The sequence below is a fragment of the Salvelinus alpinus genome, chromosome 14 (genome assembly GCF_045679555.1).
Source record: "Salvelinus alpinus chromosome 14, SLU_Salpinus.1, whole genome shotgun sequence".
In the NCBI taxonomy this organism is placed as follows: Eukaryota; Metazoa; Chordata; class Actinopteri; order Salmoniformes; family Salmonidae; genus Salvelinus; species Salvelinus alpinus.
The window spans coordinates 16641624-16666188 of record NC_092099.1 but is presented as its reverse complement, the minus strand read 5'-3'; the positions used below and the strand labels follow the sequence as shown (position 1 = coordinate 16666188).

At 43.0% G+C, this 24565-nt stretch overlaps 1 long non-coding RNA gene across 3 annotated transcripts in view; it reads left to right on the top strand.

Moving 5' to 3' along the window:
* Window positions 1-24565, top strand: part of LOC139538519 (uncharacterized) — a 285749-nt gene that overhangs the window by 167279 nt on the left and 93905 nt on the right. For 2 of the 3 annotated variants that reach the window (XR_011667750.1, XR_011667748.1), the window contains one exon: window positions 5488-9058. The exons of the other annotated variant lie outside the window; for it this stretch is intronic. This is a non-coding gene — a long non-coding RNA (uncharacterized lncRNA). Of the gene's footprint in view, window positions 1-5487; window positions 9059-24565 lie in introns of those variants that run through there. 3 annotated transcript variants of the gene reach the window in all.

Sequence of the window (24565 nt, the reverse complement as noted above, 5' to 3'; positions counted from 1 at the left end):
GTATGATATGTATGACCGCCTCGATCTAGCAAAATGTGAAATTGTGTTTTTTACGTTGGATGAAAGTAATTCTGCTTTGGAAGTTGATAAACTTGTAACCCCAACTTTGAGAAAATGTCCCTTGAATGTTTTTGTACACCTACTGAAAAGCTCTTATTTGGCTACATATTCAGCATCTTTCACACACTCTCAAGCCTTAGCCCCACCCATCTCTTTAAGGATTCACATGTGAGGCCATGTGCTAAACAGAGTGAGTAAGTTAGTGTAGTAAACAACGAAAGACTAAAAGTGGTTTAAGTAGAAGCCTAAAATAAGGAAAAACTCCAGCTAAAAATACAGTTTATCTAGTCCTTGGCCTTTGTCCTAACCTGACTTTGGTGCAGATCCTGTTGTTCTTCACATTACCATCTCTGGTAAACACATCCTGTAGCAAGTAAAATCAAAGTTTATTTGTCACATGCACAGAATACAGAAGGTGTAAATGGTAAAGTGAAATGGTTACTTGCATAGTGTCACGGATCCCTCCGGAACTTTCATTACGCACACCTATTCCCACCGATTGTATTTGTATATACTGTATGTGCCCTTTGTTCACCATGGTCTTGTCGATTATTGTTACTATGTCTGTTGGTTGTGTGAGTACCTGTGCTGTGTGTTGGCATTCGTGCCCTTGTGGATTGCGCAGATGATTACGGATCTTGTCCCGTGTGTTAATCATTGTCCGCTTGTGTTATTTCTTCGAGGTACTCCTCGCTCTTTTGTTTGGGTTTCAACCCTGTGTGTTGTATTCGTGTTTGTTTGGTCTTCGTCCCCGTGCCTTTACATGGCACGCTGTAATTTGGGTAAATTTTAAAAAACTATTACGCATTCCTGCGCCTGTCTCCCGATCTTTCATACCGGCGTGACAGAATAATCTACCATTAAGAATAACAAAAGTGGCCAGATAAATGTTTTTTTTTTTGGGGGGGGGGCAGTAGGCATGTTTCTCATGTGCCAGTCAAAGAGTTTCTAAACCATCCTGTCTTTGAGCCAGTCTTGTGTGCAGTCTAAATAACTCAACTAGCCAGTTTGCCTGTCTATAAAGGGATGGGCAGGTTGTATGTTGATCCTGCTGCTACGATTGAATAGAGTGAAGCTGTATTTCTCCGTCCACTCATTTCATCATTTCATAAAGGTTATAGTAAGCAATAACTGGTATAGTTTATATTTTTTATATTAGTTTATTATTGCTGCCAAAAGTTCCTTGAAGTTACATTGATCCCACAGAATTCCAAATACTTAGTCAAATTATGACATAAAAATATGACTCTGTGGGATCAATTCAACTACAAGGAACTTTTGGCAGCAATATTAAAATGACATAACAAATATCACCTATACCAGTTATTGCCCACTATAGCTTTTATGACTGCTACTGCTCCTGGGAACTTACACTTTTAAACACTACTTCAGAAAACATTTCCAAAACAATTTAATCAGAGTTATTTTCTCTTGTGTATCGGCCTAATGTAACCATTACCTAGTCAATACATTTGCCTATTTATCTCCAGTAGTGACAAGCCTACAAATAAAGTGGTGATGTAAAATGAAAATAAAAATGAATTGAACTGATTGGTGTCACATCCACAGCAATCTGACACTGGGGAGCTGAACAAACACACATATAAGTTCCCTTCTTGGGCAGAGGCACTGAGGAAAGACATCTAAAGCATTATACTAGCTCTGTCTCTATTTTTCACTAACGTAAACACACACTTACAGACACACGATAGATACCTGATCCATCCCAGTGACCCTGTTTGAGTCATGTCCAACCGGGTCATTAGGAGGGATCTGAAGAAGAAAATGTACTACTTCAAAATGTAGTTAGCCTCAATGGCGCTGCCCTGCTGTCACAGACGCTATAATGGCACAGATGCGAAGATGAGTCCTCTATCTATCTCTATGACGCACACACACACACACAAACATACGCTTTCTCTCCCACTCAAATTCTTCAAAGTTTTATCCTCTTTTTATTTCTGAGCAGAATTGATTCCTCTGCCTTGCAGTATGTGTCTCTTACGGTGCTCTTCTCCTAGCATACAGAGCTGCAGCAGCAGTACCAGTAATGTATTGGCACTCAGACATCTGGAAATAGTTTGTCCTTGAGCTCCAGGTCACTGTCTGTTCCAATACTAGCCATTCCTCTACCTTTAGGTTGTGACACATTTTAATATATTTCCCAAAACTCAAATACAAAAGGAAACTCTTCAAAACCACAACAGAGTGGACAGTGCCTCATTTTTCCACTTCCCCAGAATGATCCCCCTATCCCCTCTAAACCACATCAGGGGGACAGCACCCCATTCTTCTTCTTTCTCTGAAGTGCTCCACCCATATACCCTCGACCCCTCTAAACCACATCAGGGGGACAGCACCAGAACAATCAGATCCCAGAGCGACCCCTTTTCTCTATTCTCCATATGGCATCAGCCCCCCTCCTCCACCTCCCCCCCTCCCTCCCTCCTGATACAGTAAAACTATGGCAATGTCATATTTTAAGAGGCCATTTATGCAAGGCTATTTATCTGGTCACCCTTGGAGGAGCGAGGCGGGGAGGAATCTGAGATTAGCAAGGAGAGAGAGACATACATATTTATTTGGCTGTAACAGCATGTGGGGACCAAGCCCGCTGACAGTCTGCACCTTCATTCATCAACACACAATAATACTGCAACACTGACCTTGTATGTTTGGAGTTTTTTGTGTGATGTGTGTGAGGTGTAGGTCTGTGAATGCATATGTGTGTGTTCCAGGCCAGAACAGAGAGGATGTGAAAGACCTCTAAGACATTTCCCTCAGTTGTTGGTGTAATAGAGATATTTTTTCAGGATGTAGCAGCATGTGGGCCTGGCCCTGTTTGTCCAGGATGACACTCTTCACATTCATTCATCAACGTCCCACCAGACCTCCACTGACCTTGTGCACGTGCGTGTTGGTGCGCAGTGTGCAGGTGGGTTGTGTGTGAGAAAGCTGGACCACGAAAGAGACAGTGGCGGTGTACGCAGGTGGGCAGTTGTGTGTACGTGCCACAGCAGCTAACGACGATAAAGACAACAAGAAAAAGAGGAATAGCCACAGAGAGCAGCAGGGAGGGGAATAAGAGATGTGACCGAGGAAAAGAAAGACTTTTAAAAGATTCCTCCTTCTCCCGGCGCTCCCTCTCTTCCCACTTAGGCAAAATGGGGCCAACATGGGTATATTCATGAATTTATGAAACGCTGAGAGGCATGGTCTGTGTGATTGAGAAGCAAACATGTAGACACATTCTGTTATTCTATTCTAATGCCTTAATGATTAGCCTTGTAAGCTATGCGGCCCGGAGACTGGGCCTCCCTCCTCCTGGTGCTGCAGTGACAGATGGCCAGTGGTTTGGGGTCCCTCCTCAGTACATTATAGACCGACAAGCAGACACACACACCTTGTCTGCGTCAGAAATGGCAACCTATTCCCTACATAGGGCTCTGGGCAAAAGTAGTGCATTATACAGTATAGTGAATAGGATGTCATTTTAGACACAGCCCTTGTCTGAGGAACACAAGAACACACAAGGAGAAAAGAGCAATTAGGCCCAGCCTAGCGCTGGAGAAACATGATGGTGGAGTTTTAACCTGTCCTGCATGAGGAATGTGTCCTGCCTGTTTAATTTCCTTGTTCCGAGGGACAATTGTTCTCGTCCTTTAAGGGAAAAATGATAGATGGAATTCAGATTTTTTTTTCTTTTTTACAAATGTATGTGACACAGATTAACATTGGTGTGGTGTTGGCATGGCTGAGGACTTTTTGGGGTGGAACATAGGCTAGTCTGTCAGTTACCCAGACAGATAATTGAAAGTTTTTGATTCTTGACCTCTCTTGACCAAATATTCTCATCCCCAAGTTGCCGAAATCCCAAGCTTACCTCTCTCTCTCTCTCTCTCTCTCTCTCTCTCTCTCTCTCTCTCTCTCTCTCTCTCTCTCTCTCTCTCTCTCTCTCTCTCTCTCTCTCTCTCTCTCTCTCTCTCTCTCTCTCTCTCTCTCTCTCTCTCTCAATTCAATTCAATTCAATTCAATTGACTTTATTGACATGGCAAGTTATTATTACTTACATTGTCAAAGTATACATATCGAAAAATTTAAATAAAATATATATGTATATATATACACAAAATATATATATATTTATATATAAATAAATGGTGGGACTAACAGTAATAATAATAGTAGTAGTGGACATGGGATTACCATTAATAACAGCTACAACAACAATATTAATCAGAACAACAATCTAATCTCTCTCTCTCTGTTGCTCTCTCTCTCTCTCTCTCTCTTTCTCTCTCTCTCTCTCTCTCTCTCTCTCTCTCTCTCTCTCTCTCTCTCTCTCTCTCTCTCTCTCTCTCTCCTCAGTCTGACAATCTCTCTCTCTCTCTCCTCAGTCTGACAATCTCTCTCTCTCTCTCCTCAGTCTGACAATCTCTCTCTCTCTCTCCTCAGTCTGACAATCTCTCTCTCTCTCTTCTCTCTGCTCTCTCTCTCTCTCTCTCTCTCTCTCTCTCTCTCTCTCTCTCTCTCTCTCTCTCTCTCTCTCTCTCTCTCTCTCTCTCTCTCTCTCTCTCTCTCTCTCTCTCTCTCTCTCTCTCTCTCTCTCTCTCTCTCTCTCTCTCTCTCTCTCTCTCTCTCTCTCTCTCTCTCTCTCTCTCTCTCTCTCTCTCTCTCTCTCCTGGCTGAATTGATAGCAGGCTGAATAAGGACAGATGCATTACTCTCTCCTGGCTCACCGTGATTGATTACGAGTCCCAGCCTGCAAACAAATTAAAAGGCTTTACACTATCTAGTAAATCTTGATCTGCTTTAATTTTGTTTTGACGCTCCAGGGCTTTAGCACAAATTCCTCCAGTCGAAGACGTTTATTTTTGGTATAACATCGCCCCGTCTCTACCCTCTTCTGATTCAAGACATCCATTGTGCCCTTTTCGGGCTCAAGTTCTCCAAAAACGTTTCCCTTCAAGGGAAAAAAGGTGAGCAAGAGTGAAGAGGAACCACGACAAGAGGCTTTGGTGAACTTTCCAGCTTGAGAAAAAAACAAAAAACGTTTCCAACCTCTGCTCCTTGTAAGTGTAAATCATTTGACAATGCTGACCCGTATATTAGCACTTTATGTCGTGTTTATGGCCGTGGACAAATCAGTTAGCCTGGAGGTTATTTACGTGATTTCCTTGATGGCCTCTCCTAACAGTTTCAGACCGGTTAAGCTCACCGAGGGACCATACAGTTTTTAAGTGGTACACTCCAATCCCTTCCCTCGGCTGTGTTATTTATGATACAAGTGTACAGTCACCTTCCGTCCAATTAAAGCAGAGTGCTTGCTTTGTGCAGCCTCCCCTTCATCATATCCCTCTAATGGGTTGTTGGTAATCTCTTTCTCTTTCTCCCTTCTCTCTCTTTCCCCTCCTTCCTCTGCTCCAGGTGACCCTGTGTCTCAGGTCACGACTGAGTGAGGCTGCTTCAGCTCCAAGCCCCAGACTAGACCATTCACTCAAGGTGAAGTTGCGGTCAGACTTTAGGTACCGTCGTAAAAGAAATGTAAACACTTATGTATCTTGATTTGCTCTTGATTCTTCTGTGGTTAGAATCATATGTCTTTCTCCTACCTTTTCAACATTTTTTTCAAGTCCTCATCATCATCAAACAATCCAATGTATTCATAAAGCCCTTTTTACATGTCACAAAGGGACATCTGTCCCCCTCTTTTTCACGCTTGCTCTTTCACCCAACGAAGAGGTAAACAATCCCTCTCTTTTTTAGAGTGTATGGAGGTGACCACCAGCAGTCAGGTCTTAGACCTAGAGTTCTGCTCAAGTCTAAATCATTATAAGAGCCTAATATGTTTGTTCTAAATGAAATGTAGATATATATTAGCAGAATTAGCCTATACAACATGAGATTGGTTTGGATGGGTTTGACAGAAAAGTCATCCGCGCGCAATGGCGGGTCTGATGTCTGGTCTGAATACAAGAGATGTAGCCTAGGGCTACTGTCCGGAGAGTTAAAGATTCATGATTGAAGAGAGAAGTTGTCCTGATATTTCTTATACCAATCCATGTCATAAACAATCAATTAACCGGCAGCCTTTCAACATTAGGCTACAATATTTTCTGTCGATAGGCCTAGGCTGTCAGTCTACTGCACACACACACACCATGAGCAGATTAACTTGGTCAAACATTTTCTTTATTAGAGACGATCAGAAAGAATATATCGGTAACTCTGCATTACAGTATAAGTTACTTATTTTGAAGGAAGTTACAAAACCAGTGTATGAGTAGCCTAATTAAGCTTTATGCTGACAAATATCACACTTGACTCGAGTCATTCAACATCATTTAACAAACTGTTATTCCTAAAGAAAATAGCCTAAATAAAATAACTTACATTATACAACGGGTGGGTCTAATCCTGAATGCTGATTGGTTAAAAGCGCATTCCAGCCGGTGTCTATTCCACAAGTTACCACCGGTGAAATCTATGACATTAAAATGCCTATTTACTGTATTCCATCTGACTCCGCAATCCACTGTCTCATCAGCCCAGGCAAGCAATTTATAAACTTGATCTCCACTATAAAAAGCATCTAGACATTATCTCACATTTCTTTCAGACTAACATTTGGTTTTCAACAGTGGAGATTTGTATAAACCTTGCTAGCTGTCTCTGTGACATTTGCAACATTGTTTCAATATTCAAATTCCATCTCCAGCTGTCCTATAGTAAAGAACGTAGGGATCAGGACGAGACAGACAGTGTTTCTCAGCCAGTCTAAATCATGAATCAGCTGGCATGATGTTTATGCATATATACAAAGACATGTTAATTGAAAAAAGGTAAAATTAAACGAAGTGCAGCTAGTTTGCAGTCTTTCCAGCTTCAGTTTGAAGTGATTGTGTTAGCTGTGTTGTTGGCTAGCACCTCTGAACAACGGTGTCCTAATGAGAGAGCACATTTTTTTCTATGCCAGGCGAAATTGTGCCTAATTAGCTCATTGTTATGGATGTACCCAAATAAATGTCACCAGAAAACAGCTTAAACAAATACAAATGCAGCTACTTTGCTATTATTCTGGCCGCACTTTTTGACGTGACTGTAAGTTATCCGTATTTGGCTTGCTAGCATGCAAGGGATAAGAACATTGCCAGCCAGTATGGCAATGGAACATTTAGAATGAACGACTGGGTCGCGTCCATAGATGCACAACAAAAAGACTGAACGACTGGGTCGTGTCTCTAGCAACCGAACCGATAGAACGAACGACAAGCCAGCTTATGTAGCAACCCTCGATTTGTCTCTGGACTATATCTTGTGGAAGGATGAAATAGTATGAATAAATTCCTCAAAATATTTTTTTTTATGAAAGTATGTCAATCATTATTTGAATATGTTGGTAATGCCCTGAAAGCCGTTGTTTGGAGGATATATTGGCACGGTTTGACGGCCCTCGAATTCGTCTCGTGCCTAACAACACCATGCCAATATATCCTCCAAACACCGGCTTCTCTGGCATTATCACTTAACTAAGTAGGCCAAGCAGAAACGAATACATTAAATACATAAACTAGTTAATTGAATAAAAAAACTAATAAATTAAATAGCCCTGGTCTTGAAAATATGGGCCAAGAGCAGCGTCGTCCTTTTCCCTTCTGTATCCACAATGTGCATAAATGAGGCCCATAAAGACGATTTGCCTGTCATTTTTTCCTCCCTGTACTCTCTTTCATTCAGTTTATTTTTCACATCAGCAAAAACCGACTTCATATTTCAGAAACACACTTTATATAGCCTAGGCTAGGCTATCAATCTTTTCTTGCTGCAACTTCCTCCTCTCCCACAACAATTAGCCTATTTACCCTGCGCGGTGGCTCGTTTTCATAAAGAGAATATGTAACTTGGTCACAAAATAATATTTTTGACACATTTAATTTGATTTAATTAAGGGGCCGCCTGACAATCATTCTATCTAAGAAAATGTAAACGTGTAAAATTTGCGTTCATGTTAATTAGGAACAAAACTTTTCAAATATCATTTTGGATCCTGCCGGTATTTCCTATATTTCCACACAGATCCGAGTTCCGTGGCCACCAAGCTGTGTTGGATCTCGGGCAATAGAGTTTGGTTAGGTCCGTGAAGGCCTTTGCTTAAAACAGCATTAGTCTTGGTTTATACCAAATCCACCAGAAACCCACATAAACAATGTAACATACACTGTACCTTACCCCATTGCCCATTTAAGAAACAGGAAAAAGGCTTGGGGTCAATCTACTATCTGTAATAAATAATGCCGCCTGTTAAATACAGTGGTGGAACGATAGAGCAGAACGGGGCACACAAAGTCTGGAGGGTTAGGGGGAGAACTTGACTCTCCACTTGAGCTTTTAATGACAATTAATGGACAGTGGAACAGTTGACTCTTTCAATATGATTCCCCACTGTAAAGGGGTTAAAGGGCATTTCCCTTCATAAGGGGAGCAAGGGGATAGGGAGGGGATACGAACGTTCCTTAACCACTCCACATTGATCACAGTGAAACGTTACACCCATACAGAGGAGGCCATGACCTCAACTGTAGTAGACATGGTGGATGATGAGTGTCAGCAGCATATTGTGGGGCTTTGGCTTTACTGATGGATACCTCTATATATCTGTTGACCTGTTCTCTCCACCGACCTTTTCAGTCATTTATTTACATTTTTCTGTCTTTCTTTTGGTCTTTATTGTATTTTTTGTATTTTCCCCTCTTTTCTCTACTGTGTTTCCTCCCCTCCCTCCCTCCCTCCCTCCCTCCCTCCCTCCCTCCCTCCCTCCCTCCCTCCCTCCCTCCCTCCCTCTGCCCCTTTATGTCACTGAGGCAGAGACACAAGTCAAAGACCACCTCAGGAATGATGGAACCCAATCTGTCCGGGATTTCCTCTGTATCCAATTCTGTGTTTGCTTTTCTCAGATATATGACTGAGCTGTTTTGTATACTGAAATAAAGAATAAATAACCAAGACATTAGCATTCCCTGTCCATTTTTCCCCCTGTCCGAAGCACGGCCTGTTTATCCAGCCTCTCCATCAAAACCGCAAACTGCACCGTAATGGTTAAAAGAATGAAAGAAAATACACAGCCACAACGTCCTGCCAGTGTTTGTCAAACAATCCCAGTAATTGTTCTGAGACGATAAGTCGTGGCCGTGCCTTTCTCAGCCTCCAGGGGTAAATTAAAACATTTACCCTGGCTTAAACCTTGAATCAAATGTCAGAGTTACGGAGGAGAGTCAGAGGAAGCACGAGCCATCAAAGTCCCCGTGAGAATTGATTGGCCTCAGAGCTGCAAGGGGTTCTGGGTAAGGCACAGATTGCGTCCGAAATGGCACCCTATTTCCTATATAGTCGTTTTTATCAGGGCCCATAGGGAATAGGGTGCCATAACCACAGTAGTCTCGCTGTTACAATCTAGAATCCTAATTTAAAAGAGAAGTAGGTTGACAGCACTTTATTTAAAGTTCTTACAATACATTGCTTATAATTATGAAATTGTCTCAACATAATGGCGTCGTCAGAGAGGGCTACCTCGCTTCTAGACCTTAGGCAACTTTGCAGTATTTCGTTTTATTTATGTTTTATTTCCTACAACGTTAGCCCAGAAAATCTTAAGTGTTATTACATACAGCCGGGAAGAACTATTTGATATCAGAGTGGTGTCAACTTACCAGCACCAAGACCAGGAATACGACTTTCCTGAAGTGGATCCTTTGTCCGCACCACCCAGGGTATTTGCACTGATTCTAAAGGCCGACCCAAAACAACACCGCCAGAGGAGAGGGAGTCGAAGCAGACTTCTAGTCAGACTTTGGAGGAACGCACACCACCCACCGCTTCCGAGAATATTACTTGCTAATGTCCTGTCCCTAGATAACAAAGTCCAGAGAGACATCAGGGATTGTAACATACTCTGTTTCACGGTAGCATGGCTCTCTTGGGATATGCTGTCAGAGTCGGTACAGCCACCAGGATTCTCAGTGCCTCACCGACAGGAATAAACTTCTCTCCAGGAAGAAGAAGGGCAGAGGTGTATGTTTCATGATTACTGACTCATGGTGTAATTGTAACAACATACAGGAACTCAAGTCCATTTGTTCACCTGACCTAGAATTCCTCACAATCAAATGCCGATCGTATTATCTCCCAAGAGAATTCTCTTTGGTTATTGTCACAACCGTGTATATCCCCCCTTAAGCCGATACCACGACTGACCTCAAGGAACTTCACTGAACATTAAGCAAACTGGAAACCATATATCCTGATGCTGCAGTTATTGTAGCTGGGGATTATAACAACGAACATTTGAGGAAAAGGCTACCTAAATTCTATAAGCAAGTAGACTGTAGCACTCGTGCAGGAAAAACACTGGACCATGCATAAAAGGCCCTCTCCCGCCCTCCTGTCGGCAAATCTGACCACGACTCCATTTTGCTCCTCCCTTCCTATAGGCAGAAACTCAAACAGGAAGTACCCATGCTAAGGACTATTCAATGCTGGTCTGACCAATCAGAATTCACACTTCAAGATTGTTTTGATCACGCGGACTGGGATATGTTCCGGGTAGTCTCAGAGAATAATATCAACGTATACGCAGATTTGGTGTGTGAGTTTATAAGGAAGTGTATAGGAGATGTTCTACCCACTGTGACTATAAAAACCTACCCTAACCAGAAACCGTGGATAGATGGCAGCATTCGCACAAAACTGAAAGCGTGTACCATCGCATTTAAACATGGCAAGGCGACTGCGAATATGGAAAAATACAAACAGCGTAGTCCTTCCCTCTGCAAGGCAATCACACATGCAAAATGTCAGACACGAGACGTATGTGGCAGGGTTTACTGACAATCACTGACTACAAAAGGAAAACCAGCCACGTCGCGGACAACGACGCCTTTGTTTCCAGACAAACTAAACACCTGTCACGATCGTCGTATGAGAGAGACCAAGGTGCAGCGTGGTATGCATACATTCTCTTTAATGAATGAACACTGAACAAAAACAAAAAAATCAACTAACGAAACGTGAAGCTATACAAATAGTGCAGCCAGGCAACTAAACATAGACAAGATCCCACAAACACAAAAGGGAAATGGCTGCCTAAATATGATCCCCAATCAGAGAAAACGATAAACAGCTGCCTCTGATTGGGAACCTTATCAGGCCACCATAGACATACAAATTCACCTAGATAACTCACCCAAGTCACCATCACGCCCCAACAAACACAGAGAAAAACAGCTTACTATGTTCAGGGCGTGACAACACCTTCTTTCTACGCTTTGAAGATAATACAGTGCCACCGACGCGGCCCGCTACCAAGGACTGTGGGCTCTCCTTCTCTGTAGCTGACGTGAGTAAGACATTAAAACATGTTAACCCTCGCAAGGCTGCCGGCCCAGACGGCATCCCTAGCTGCATCCTCAGAGCATGCGCAGACCAGCTTGCTGGTGTGTTTATGGATATATTCAATCTCTCCCTATCCCAGTCTGCTGTCCCCACATTGTTCAAGATGGCAACTAATGTTCCTGTACCCAAGAATGCAAAGGTAACTGAATGAATGACTATCACCCTGTAGCACTCACTTCTGTCATCATGAAGTGCTTTGAGAGACTAGTCAAGGATCATATCACCTAATCCTTACCGGCCGCCCTAGACCCACTTCAATTTGCTTACAGCCCCATTAGGTCCACAGACGTTGAAATCGCCATAACACTGCACAATGCCCTATCCCATCTGGACAAGAGGAATACCTATCTAAGAATACTGTTCATTGACTATAGCTCAGCATTCAACCCCATAATACCCTCCAAACTCATTATTAAGCTTGATGCCCTGGGTCTCAACCCCTCTCTGTGTACTTGGGTCCTGGACTTCCTGACGGGCCGCCCCCAGGTGGTGATGGTAGGAAACAACACCTCCTCTTCGCTGATCCTCAACACTGGGGCCCCACAAGGATGCATGCTCAGCCTGCTCCTGTACTCCCTGTTCACCCATGACTGTGTGGCCATGCACGCCTCCAACTCAATCATCAAGTTTGCAGACGACACAACAGTATTAAGGCTTGACAACAACAAGACAGCCTACAGGGAGGAGGTGAGGGCTCTTGGAGTGTGGTGTCAGGAAAATAACCTTTCTCAAAGTCAACAAAATAAAGGAGATGATCGTGGACTTCATGAAACAGCAGAGGGAGCACCCCTCGAAGGGACAGCAGTGGAGAAGGTGGAAAGTTTTTTACATTCCACAGACAGTGTGTTGAAGAAGGAACAACAGTGCCTCTTCAACCTCAGGAGGCTGAAGAAATTTGTCTTGTCACCTAAAACCCTCACAAATGTTTACAGATGCACAACTGAGAGCATCCTGTTGGGCTGTATCACTGCCTGGTATGGCAACTGCTCTCCAGGGGGTGGTGCGGTCTGCACAACGCATCACCGGGGGCAAACTACCTGCCCTCCAGGACACCTACAGCACCCGATGACACAGGAAGGCCAAAAAGATCATCAAGGACAACAACCACCCAAGCTACTGCCTGTTCCCCTGCTACCATCCAGAAGGTAAGGTCAGTACAGATTCATGAAAGCTGGGACCGAGAGACTGAAAAACAGCTTCTACCTCAAGGCCATCAGACTGTTAAACAGCCATCACTAGCACAGTGAACCTGCTACCTATATACCGACTTGTAATCACTGGCCACTTTAATAAATGGAACACGGGTCCCTTTAATAATTCCACTTCAATAATGTTTACATATCTTGCATTACTCATCTCATATGTATAAACTGTATTCTATGCTATCTATTGCATCTTAACCTAAGCCGCTCTGACATTGCTCTGACATTGCTAATCCATATATTTATATTTATATATATTCTTATTGTAATCCTTACTTAGATTTGTGTTTATTAGGTATTTGTTGTGGAATTGTTAGTTATTACTTGTTAGATATTGCTGCACTGTTGGAACTAGAAACACAAGCATTTCGCTACACTCTCAATAACATCTGCTAACCATGTGTATGTGACCAATAACATTTACTTTGATTTGCTGATTAATAATTCATTAACCGCCAATTAATCATTGTATGTTATCTTTGTAATATTTGTTGACTCAAGTATTACAATGAATAGTTGTCACGCCCTGGCCTTAGTTATCTTTGTTTTCTTTATTATTTTAGTTAGGTCAGGGTGTGACATGGGAGATGTATGTGTTTTGTATTGTCTAGGGGTTTTGTATGTTTATGGGGCAGTGTCTGGTCTAGGTGTATGTATGTCTATGGTTGCCTAGATTGGTTCTCAATTAGAGACAGCTGTCTATCGTTGTCTCTGATTGGGAACCATATTTAGGCAGCCATATTCATTGGGTAGTTCGTCGGTTATTGTCTATATGTAAGTTGCCTGTGTCTGCACTTATTGTAATTATAGCTTCACGTTCGTTTGTTGTTTTTGTATAGTTTGTTTAAGTGTTCTTCGTCTTCGTTATAATAAATAGAAGATGTATTGTTATCACGCTGCGCCTTGGTCCTCTCTTCCACCATATAACGATCGTGATAATAGTAATTATACACTGAGTGTAGAAAACATTATGAACACCTTCCTAATATTGAGTTGCACCCCCTTTTCCCCCCAGAACAGCCTCAATTCTTCGGGACATGGACTCTACAAGTGGTTGAAAGCGTTCCACAGGGATGCTGGCCTATGTTGACTCCAATGCTTCCCACATTTGTGTCAAGTTGGGTGGATGTCATTTGGGTGGTGTATCATTCTTGTTACACACGAGAAACTGTTGAGCGTGAAAAACCCAGCAGCGCTGCCTGCTACCATTCCCTGTTCAAAGACACTTAAATATTTGGTCTTGCCCATTCGCATTCTGAAAGGCACACATGCACAATCCATCTCTCAATTGTCTCAAGGTTTAAACATCCTTCTTTAACTTGTCTCCTCTACTTCATCTATACTGATTGACATCAATAATGGATTGGAGCTTTCACCTGGATTCACCTGGTCAGTATATGTCAAGGAAAGAGCAGGTGTTCCTAATGTTTTCTACACTCAGTGTACATCAATCATAAATGCATAACGAGAGATAAGCTGATGATTGAAGAGATCTTTAGGATTCCATTGGGAGTGAGTCTATTTTTGGTGCGTATCTGTTTGTTCTTCTTCAAGGTGTACTTGTGCGCATACTGTTCATGTACGTTGTTGTGGAGCCTAAGTGCAGTATCAGCTGTTTACTTAATGCTTTGTTCTGAATCAGGAGGGTCTTAGAGCAGAGCTGTGTGTGGGTGGGTGTACGTCTGAACAGCCCCATTGACATTTCCCTGGGACACACATTTAGCCATCAATCATATCTGGGAAATGAAATGTCTCCCTTACCCCTGTAGTGTGACTTGACACTGCACAATACTACAAACACACACACACACACACACACACACACACACACACACACACACACACACACACACACACACACACACACACACACACACACACACACACACACACACACACACACACACACACACACACACACACACACACACATATTAGCACTGTTTCTGACCTCTTATTCATCACCTCTGATGCTATCTCTCCTTTCTTCAGTCTGTCAGCGAGCTGCTCCCACATTTATTCCCTGTTTCCTCTCCTACCATGTGTTATACTACAATTCTCTGTCTCCTCTCTTCTCCCAATCCACTCTTCGTTGACACGAATGAAACGTCACTGCCAGAGATGATGGCCAATAGCAGGCGTCGAAGACCCCGCACATTCCCAGCTGTCACTCAGATAGGCTGTGTGTGTATGTCAAATCTGTGTGTGTCAAATCGTATCCCAGTTTATTGGTCTCGTACACAGATTTGGAGTTGTTATCGCAGGTGCAGCGAAATTCTTATGTGCAGTAATATGTAACAATACAATAACAATGCACACATAATGCCCCTGAAAGAGCAGAACGAGCAATGTCAGAATCAGGAATATAAATATAAACTGTTTACAGTATAAATGGTGTGTATAGACAGTATATAAATAAACAAGGTGTGTACAGCAGTAGTTTTATAGGATGTGTGTGTGTGTGTGAGTGGGGGGGGGGGCAATCATAGAACGCGTTTAACTGTACTTGTGGGGATCAGAAGTCCCCACAAGAATAGTAAACAAACAAAACATTTGTCAAATGCTATTTCTAGGGGGGTTAGGGTTAATATAATTAGCGTTAGGGTCACAGTTAGGTTTAGGGTTAGTTTTAGAGTTAGGGTTAGGGTAAGATTTTGGGATTAGGGTTAATGTTAAGGTTAGGGTTAGGTTAAGGGTTATGTTTAGGGAAAATAGGATTTTGAATGGTTATAAATTGTGTTTTCCCACAAGGTTAGTTAAACAACACTGTGTGTGTGTGTGTGTGTGTGTGTGTGTGCGTGCGCAGGTGCGTGTGTGCCTACGAGTATGTGTGTGTGTGAGAAAAAATCTCCCTGACACAGCACTTCACGCTGATCCGTCGCCACTTCTGATTGGGAATATTACTCTGTGACAGCTGATGATAGCATCGTTCAAAAGCTGTCACAGAATAGATGTTTTCCTTATCCCAGTTAAAGAACCCATTCTGGTATCTCCTCTTCAGAGCCCCCCAAAAAAACAGAGCTAGCTATAATTATTTGAATAAAAAAAGACTAAATGTCACTGATAATTAATTTCCTATTCTGCTCAAACGCAGAGAGAGAGAGAGAGGCGTAATCTGTTCAAGTCAATCAGATCCTAAATTCCTTTGACAAGCGCAATTCTAGATAAAGTGACTGTTCGATGGAGGGTTCTTAATTAATCTATTTTACCTTGTCATCACTTTTGCTTCGAGGAAGTCGTTCGGAAGGTACCTTTAATGAAATAATGAGCAGTCGTCTAGGAGTTTTAGGTGCTTTATCACTGTTAATGTCACTGCCAGGAGACAGTATGGAGCAGAACCATAGAGCTTTAGGCTCTTATTATCTGCCATGCAAGAGTTTTGACAGAGAGACATACTATACTGCATGTCTGACTGAGCCCTTACCGCAGCATTCAATGCCAGCAAAACAAACACTGATGACTCGGTTACACGTGATGCGTACAAGGCAAGCTGGTACGAGCTCCGCAAATCCATTAGGGATGCAAAAAAACAACACAGACTCAAACTTGAGATTGTTCGATAACAGACTCGAGACGTATGTGGCAAGGACTATAAACTACCACAGACTACAAAGGCATATCCAGCAGTGTGATGCCCACTGAAGCCTCCCTCCCAGGTGAGCTTAATACATTCTATGCTCGCTTCAAGGCAAACAACACAAAGCCATCCAGGAAAACTCTCTCTGCTCCGGATGACTGGGTGCTTTCGCTCTCCGAGGCTGACTTGAGGAAAACTCTCAGAGAGTGAATACTCAGAAAGCCGCTGGCCCAGGTGGCAACCCAGTCTGCGTCCTCAGAGTGGACTCTGACCAGCTAACAAGCGTCTTCTCTGGAATCTTCAACCTGTCACTGTCCCAGACTGTATTCCCCACTTTTTTCAAGGAGACCATTGTCCCAGTGCCCAAGAAAACCAAGGTGACATGCCCAAATGATTTTCACCCACATACCCCTGTCATCGTGAAGCGCCTCAAGAGATTGGCCATGGCCCACATCAACACCAGCATGCCAGACACACTGGACTCACTCCAATTGCCTACCGCTCCAACAGATCCATGGAAGATTCCATTTCCATTGCAATTCACACGGTCCAAACACATCTGGAAAGAAGGAACACCTGTTCATTGACTACACTTAGAAAAAAAGGGTTCTTTGTGGAAGGATAGGGTTCTAGCAGAAGATTAACCATTTGTCTGGTTCTACCAGTCTTTTCAAAGGCTATGGTTCTTTGTAAGGTAAAGGGTTCTACCTAGAACCTTTAATATCATAAGAACCGTTTTTGGAAGAAAGGGTTATTTGATGATTCCTTGGAAGGCAAGAAGGGTTCTACATAGAACCATATATAATTTCCCAGCATGCTCTATTGCAGGGAGATTTTTAGAATTGTTTGTTGTAATGTATTATCTGTGTTTTTGCATTGATTGGTCGATACAAGTAGTTTGTTATCGGATTTTTTTTCACCTTTATTTAACCAGATAGGCCAGTTGAGAACAAGTTCTCATTTACAACTGCGACCTGGCCAAAATAAAGCAAAGCAGTGCGACACAAACAACACAGAGTTACACATGGGATAAACAAACATACAGTCAATAAGACAATAGAAAAATCTATATACAGTGTGTGCAAATGTAGTAAGATTAGGGAGGTAAGGCAATAAATAGGCCATAGTGGCGAAATAATTACAATTTAGCATTAACACTGGAGTGATAGATGTGCAGAAGATGATGTGCAAGTACAGAAACTGGGGTGCAAAGGAGCAAAAAAATAAATAACAAAATGGGGATGAGGTAGTTGGGTGGGCTGTTTACAGATGGGCTATGTACAGGTTCAATGATCGGTTAGCTGATCTGACAGCTGATGTTTAAAGTTAGTGAGGGAGATATAAGTCTCCAGCTTCAGTGATTTTTGCAATTCGTTCCAGTTATTGGTAGCAGAGAACTGGAAGGAAAGTTGGCCAAAGCAGGAGTTGGCTTTGGGGGTGACCAGTGAAATATACATGCTGGAGCACGTGCTACAGGTGGGTGTTGCCATGGTGACCAGTGAGCTGAGATGAGGCGGGGCTTTATCTAACAAAGACATATAGATAACCTGGAGCCAGTGGGTTTGGTGACAAATATGAAGCGAGGGCCAGCCAACGAGAGCATACAGGTCGCAGTGGTGGGTAGTATATGGGGCTTTGGTGACAAAATGGATGGCACTGTGATAGACAACATCCAATTAGCTGAGTAGAGTGTTGGAGGCTATTGTAAATGACATCGCCGAAGTCAAGGATCGGTAGGATAGTCAGTTTTACAAGGGTATGTTTAGCAGCAAACGTGAAGGAGGCTCTGTTGTGAAATAGGAAGCCAATTCTAGATGTAATTTTGGATTGGAGATGCTTAATGTGAGTCTGGAAGGAGAGTTTACAGTCTAACCAGACACCTAGGTATTTGTAGTTGTCCACATATTCTAAGTCTGAACCGTCCAGAGTAGTGATGCTAGACGGGCAGGCGGGTGCGGGCAGCGATCGGTTGAAGAGCATGCGTTTAGTTTTACTTGCATTTAAGAGCAGTTGGAGGCCACGGAAGGAGTGTTGTATGGCATTGAAGCTCGTCTGGAGGTTTGTTAACACAGTGTCCAAAGAAGGGCCAGAAGTATACAGAATGGTGTTGTCTGCGTAGAGGTGGATCAGAGAATCATGAGCAGCAAGAGTGACATCATTGAAATATACAGAGATAAGACTCGGCAAGAGAATTGAACCCTGTGGCACCCCCATATAGACTGCCAGAGTTCCGGACAACAGGCCCTCTGATTTGATACACTGAACTCTATCTGAGAAGTAGTTGGTGAACCAGGCGAGGCAGTCATTTGAGAAACCAAGGCTGTTGAGTCTGCCGATAAGAATGCGGTGATTGACAGAGTCGAAAGCCTTGGCCAGGTCAATGAAGTTGGCTGCACAGTACTGTCTTTTATCAATGTCTTTTATCGATCTTTTAGGACCTTGAGCGTGGCTGAGGTCCACCCATGACCAGCTTGGAAACCAGATTGCTTGGCGGAAAAGGTACGGTGGGATTCGAAATGGTCGGAGATCTGTTTGTTAACTTGGCTTTCGAAGACTTTAGAAAGGCAGGGTAGGATAGATATAGGTCTGTAACAATTTGGGTCTAGAGCGTCTCCCCCTTTGAAGAGGGGGATGACCGTAGCAGCTTTCCAATCTTTAGAGATCTCAGACGATACAAAAGTGAGGTTGAACTGGCTAGTAATAGGGGTTGCATCAATTGCGGCGGATAATTTTAGAGAGGGTCCAGATTGTCTAGCCCAGCTGATTTGTAGGGATCCAGATTTTGCAGCTCTTTCAGAACATCAGCTATCTGGATTTGGGTGAAGGAGAAGTGGGGGAGGCTTGGGCAAGTTGCTGTGGGGGGTGCAGAGCTGTTGGCCGGGGTAGGGGTAGCCAGGTGGAAAGCATGGCCAGCCGTAGAAAAATGCTTATTGTAATTCTCGATTATCGTAGATTTATCGGTGGTTTCCTAGCCTCTTATTCTCCACGGACTTTACAGTGTCCCAGAACATTTTGGAGTTTGTGCTACAGGATGCACATTTCTGTTTGAAAAAGCTAGCCTTTGCTTTCCCAACTGCCTGTGTATATTGGTTCCTAACTTCCCTGAAAGTTGCATATCGCAGGGGCTATTCGATGCTAATGCATTATGCCACAGGATGTTTTTGTGCTGGTCAAGGGCAGTCAAGTCTGGAGTGAACCAAGGGCTATATCTGTTCTTAGTTCCCCATTTTTTGATTGAGGCATGCTTATTTAAGGTGGTGAGGAAAGCACTTTTAAAGAATAACTAAGCATCCTCTACTGACAGAATGAGGTCAATATCTTTCCAGGATACCCGGGCCAGGTCGATAAGAAAGGCTTACGTGTTTTAGGGAGCGTTTGACAGTGATGAGGGGTGGTCGTTTGACCGCGGACCCATTATGTACGCAGGCAATGAGGCAGTGATCGCTGAGATCCTGATTGAAGAGAGCAGAGGTGTATTTAGAGGGCAGGTTGGTCAGGATGATATCTATGAGGGTGTTTACGGATTTAGGGTTGTACATGCTAGGTTCCTTGATAATTTGTGTGAGATTGAGGGAATCTATCTCAGATTGTAGGATGGCCGGGGTGTTAAGCATATCCCAGTTTAGGTCACCTAACAGTACAAACTCTGAAGATAAATGGGAGCAATTAATTCACATATGGTGCCCATGGCACAGCTGGGGGCTGAGGGAGATCTATAACAAGCGGCAACAGTGGGAGACTTATTTCTGGAAAGTTGGATTTTTTAAAGTAGAAGCTCGAACTGTTAGGGCACAGTCCTGGATAGCATGACAGAACTCTGCAGACTATCTCTGCAGTAGATTGCAACTCCACCCCCTTTGGCAGTTCTATCTTGGCAGAAAATGTTGTAGTTGGGGATGGAAATTTCAGAATTTTTGATGGCCTTCCCGAGCCAGGATTCAGACACGGCTAGGACATCAGGGTTGGCGGAGTGTTCTAAAGCAGTGAATAAAACAAACTAAAACCAAGGCTTTTACGGTTACAGAAGTCAACAAATGATAGCGCCTGGGGAATAGGAGTGGAACAGGGGGCTACAGGGCCTGGGTTAACCACTACATCACTAGAGGAACAGAGGAGGAGTAGGATAAGGATACGGCTAAAGGCTATAAGAACTGGTTGTCTAGTGCAACCAGTTCTTATTGCAACTGTTACTGAGATTGTTGTTCCAGATTAGGTGATTGAGGTAGTTGTAGTATTCAATCTTCCCTACCCTGGCAGTTATTCTGAATGCAGGTTGTGCACGATTAACAATTCCACTTGTTGGATATCCTAACTCTGGCTGGATTCCAATTGAATTTACACATCACTTTGCAAGGCAGCGTAATGTGACTTGCTGGCCTCATGTGGCCTGTAAACCAGAAGATTCCTAACACCCCTGTGTTAGGGTATACCTTGGCCCTCAAAGAAAGGCCTTATATATGTAACATATTGTCATAAATCATTCATTTTTAAAGGCTAATAAGGCTGGTGGATCTGTTCATCTAGAAATAACCCTCCAAAGATAAAAGGGTTCTCGGTAGAACTGTTCATAAACGGTTCTAGGAGGAACCTTAAGATGATAAAATGGTTCTTGATAGGTAGAACCATATACTGGGGGTTCTTTGAAGAACCCTACATAGAGGGTTCTAGATAGAACCCTCTGCAAAGAGTTCTACCCAGCACCAAAAAGGGTTCCTCTATGGGGACAAACCCTATATGGTTCTACTTACTGTATGGTTCTACTTAGCACCTATTTTTCAGTACAGTTCAGCATTCCACACCATTGTTCCCGCCAAGCTCGTTACCAAGCTCAAAGCCTGGACACCACCTTCTGCAACTGGATCCTGGAATTCCTGATGAGCAGACCACAGGCTGTGACTATTGGCAAAAAACCCTCCTCCACACTGACTCTTAACGCAGGGCCCCACCCAGGGGTGTGTGTCCTCAGCCCTCTGCTGTACTCCCTGTTCACCCACGACTGCTTGGCTTTGCACAGCACCAACTCAATCATCAGGTTTGCTGATGACACCACAGTTGTAGGCCTGATCACTAACTATGATGAGTCAGCCTTCAGGGAGAAGGTAAGCAAGTAAGCATTTCTTGGGACACTGTATGCCATGTGTATCCTGTACATACTACTAAACTATACATGGGCTTCTGCAACTCCTTTCATTTGGCTCTGACTTATACCTTCATTTTGGCTGTTATAAAGATGTATGCTGGGTCTTTCTATAGAATTGAGGGAGTGTCAGGTTATCGTTACCAAAAAGAATTTGACAATAACTGAGCTGTGAGCAATGCGGTTCTGTTTCAAGGTGTTTGCTTGTGATAAGTTATCATCTGAACCATCACTCCCTACTGAACTCCCAGTCAACTGTGATACATGATGGATCGTGATTGTTTGTAATCATTTTTTTACAGTGTGTGGCGTGAAAAGCACGCAATCCTGCGTGCATGGCTACACACACACACACTCTTTCTCTCTCTCTCTTTCACACACACACTCACTGCCTCTCTCTCTAAACACACACACACACACTCACTAACTCAATGCCTCTCTCTCTTTATACATACACACGCACACACACACACACACACACACACACACACACACACACACACACACACACACACACACACACACACACACACACACACACACACACACACACACACACACACACACACACACACACACACACACACACACACACACACACACATACACACTATACACTATACACTATACACTATACACTATACACTATACACTATACACAGACACAGACTATACATTTACATCATCAAACGTGATAGCCATTTTGTGGTGGCTGCTCAATTCATAGTTAATTCCCATGTGGACACGTTTAAACAGCACAACATTTGAACAGTAACTGGAGGAAGCCTTTTCCACTCAGAGTTCAGATTTATTTGCTCTTCTTATCTTCCCTCTGATATCAACAAAACGGGGCCTCGCAAATCAGTGTTTACTCTAATAGAGCAAAAAATAATACATAGGAGGCCATTCAGTTCAGGGCTCTGGCAGTGTCTCTCTCTCTCTCTCTCTCTCTCTCTTTCTCTCCAACCTCCCCTTCTCTGTCTCGCTGGCGTTGGGTGGGAGTATCATGTGCTGGGTGCAGTAGGAGTAGCGGTCGAGGGTTGTGGTTTACACTGATAAGGCTTGCTGAGGAAGTCCCTTCCCACTGTCTGAGGGCCAGAGAGGAAACAGCGGGTCAGCCTGTAGGGTCAGATAAACTATACAGCCCTGGTGGATAGCACAGCCCCCAGCCAAATTCTGCTCACATTTCCTCATCACAATCATAACACTGGATGGGGGCAAAATGAACGATAATAACCAGCTAGTGTAGTATATTGTGTGAATAATGTGTCTTTGGATTGGACGCACTGTCTTTGGAATTAGAGCATCCCTAGCCCCTGTAGACCTAACAGCAGTTAGCATAGAAAACATGTAGGATTTTATGTAACCTGGACCTTGTAATCTTTCTCTCGCTAACTCTCTCTCTTCCCATCCTTGTTCTCTCTTTCGCTATAGAGTGAGTTGATAATCTTGGCATAACACTGTGTGTTATGATGTATCAACGCTGGGGGTGAGGCTGGAAGCAGCAGTTTACTCTGTGATGCTTGGTGAGGCAGGCAGTTCCAAAATGATTCATCCGCACGCTGTGTAATATAATGCTGGAAGGAGCCCTGTTTGCTTTCAGGCATACAGTTATTCCATGCTATTGTTCCTGTGTCCTTATTTGATACATGAATGTTAAATGTGAGGAAATGGACAATGTGAGCTGGTCACGGACCGGTTTATTTTACAGCACCATTGGTAGCTCAATTCTCCCTAAAGTGCAAGAGACTATATCAAATGATGCAAATTATTTCTCAGTAGCCTAAATACAAGGCATATAACAGTTGAGACAGGAATGTCACAATACGTTTTATTCTGACATCCGTAAAAGGTTCTATTTTGGGTTGTAAATATTGTAAACGGTTGGTTATGGCATGCATTTTGATGTATCCAGCCGTGACACACATTTCCCATATGCACATGGAACCAGAGAGATGTGCCTTTTGTGCCAGTAAACCTTGTATTTAGAAAAATGTAATCAAAACTTTTTCCCCATTTCATTTGATTAAAAACCAAGAGTAGCCTCCACTCCTCTCAATAAAGTCAGTTTTTTTTTGTAATGTCCAATGCATTGGCCAAGTAATCAAGAGTATTGATAAAGGGTTTAGCTCGTGAGGCCGCTTTGAAATACGTTTTAATCACCAAAGCTTTATTAAAAGATCAAGTTTAGCAGCAGCAAAACAGTTGTAGGTTAATACATTCTTTTTGCCAGCTCCTTTTATTAATTTGGATGTGCGTAAAACCCCTCCATGTAGGCTATATGCTCATCATGAAACGAGAGACGAGATAATCTGGTGACACTTGTATTTAGAATCTTAGACGTTATTTCCCTGTAACAATTGCTTGTTTTCCATTCCGTTTCATGAAAAACCCCTTACCCTACTATAACGAAAGCTGGTTCAACAGCAATGCATCTGGTGTCTTAATAATTCACAAGTAGCCTATCCATAGAAGGATCCTACTCGTGAGGCTTTTGCTGACAGGCTTTTTTCATTATTATTCAGGTAGCCTAGTGGTTCGAGTGTTGGACTAGTAACTGAAAGATTGCACGATTGAATCCCCGAGCTGACAAGGTAAAAATATGTTGTTCTGCCCCAGAACAAGGCAGTTAACCCACTGTTCCTAGGCCGTCATTGAAAATATCAATTTGTTCTTAACTGACTTACCTAGTTAAATAAAGGTAAGATAAAATAAAAATGATTCACAATTCACATAGGCCTACCAGCAGTGCATACTACGAAAGACGAGCTCCTCCAAACATAAGCTATTGGAATTGTTCCGTCCTATAATGCCATATCATCGGTATACCTAGGCTACAACTTGCTTATTGATCATGTGCCTCACACATACAATACAATTTACGGGAGTCTAGTCACTTTTATTAGAGGAGAAGTGCGATGCGGAAAGGCCTATACTCGTTGAAGCTAATTACAACAATGTTGACAGTCAACACTTTTTACTGTTGCTTTCACTCGTTACTGAAGCCTATGCTATTTAATAAACTGTAGGATCAATCCACAAGGGACTAGGATGACAATATTCTGTGCACCCGACCGAATTGAAGCTGATGATGAAGCAAGGACTGTCAATTACCTGCAGAAGTTGTGCATGCATTATTAA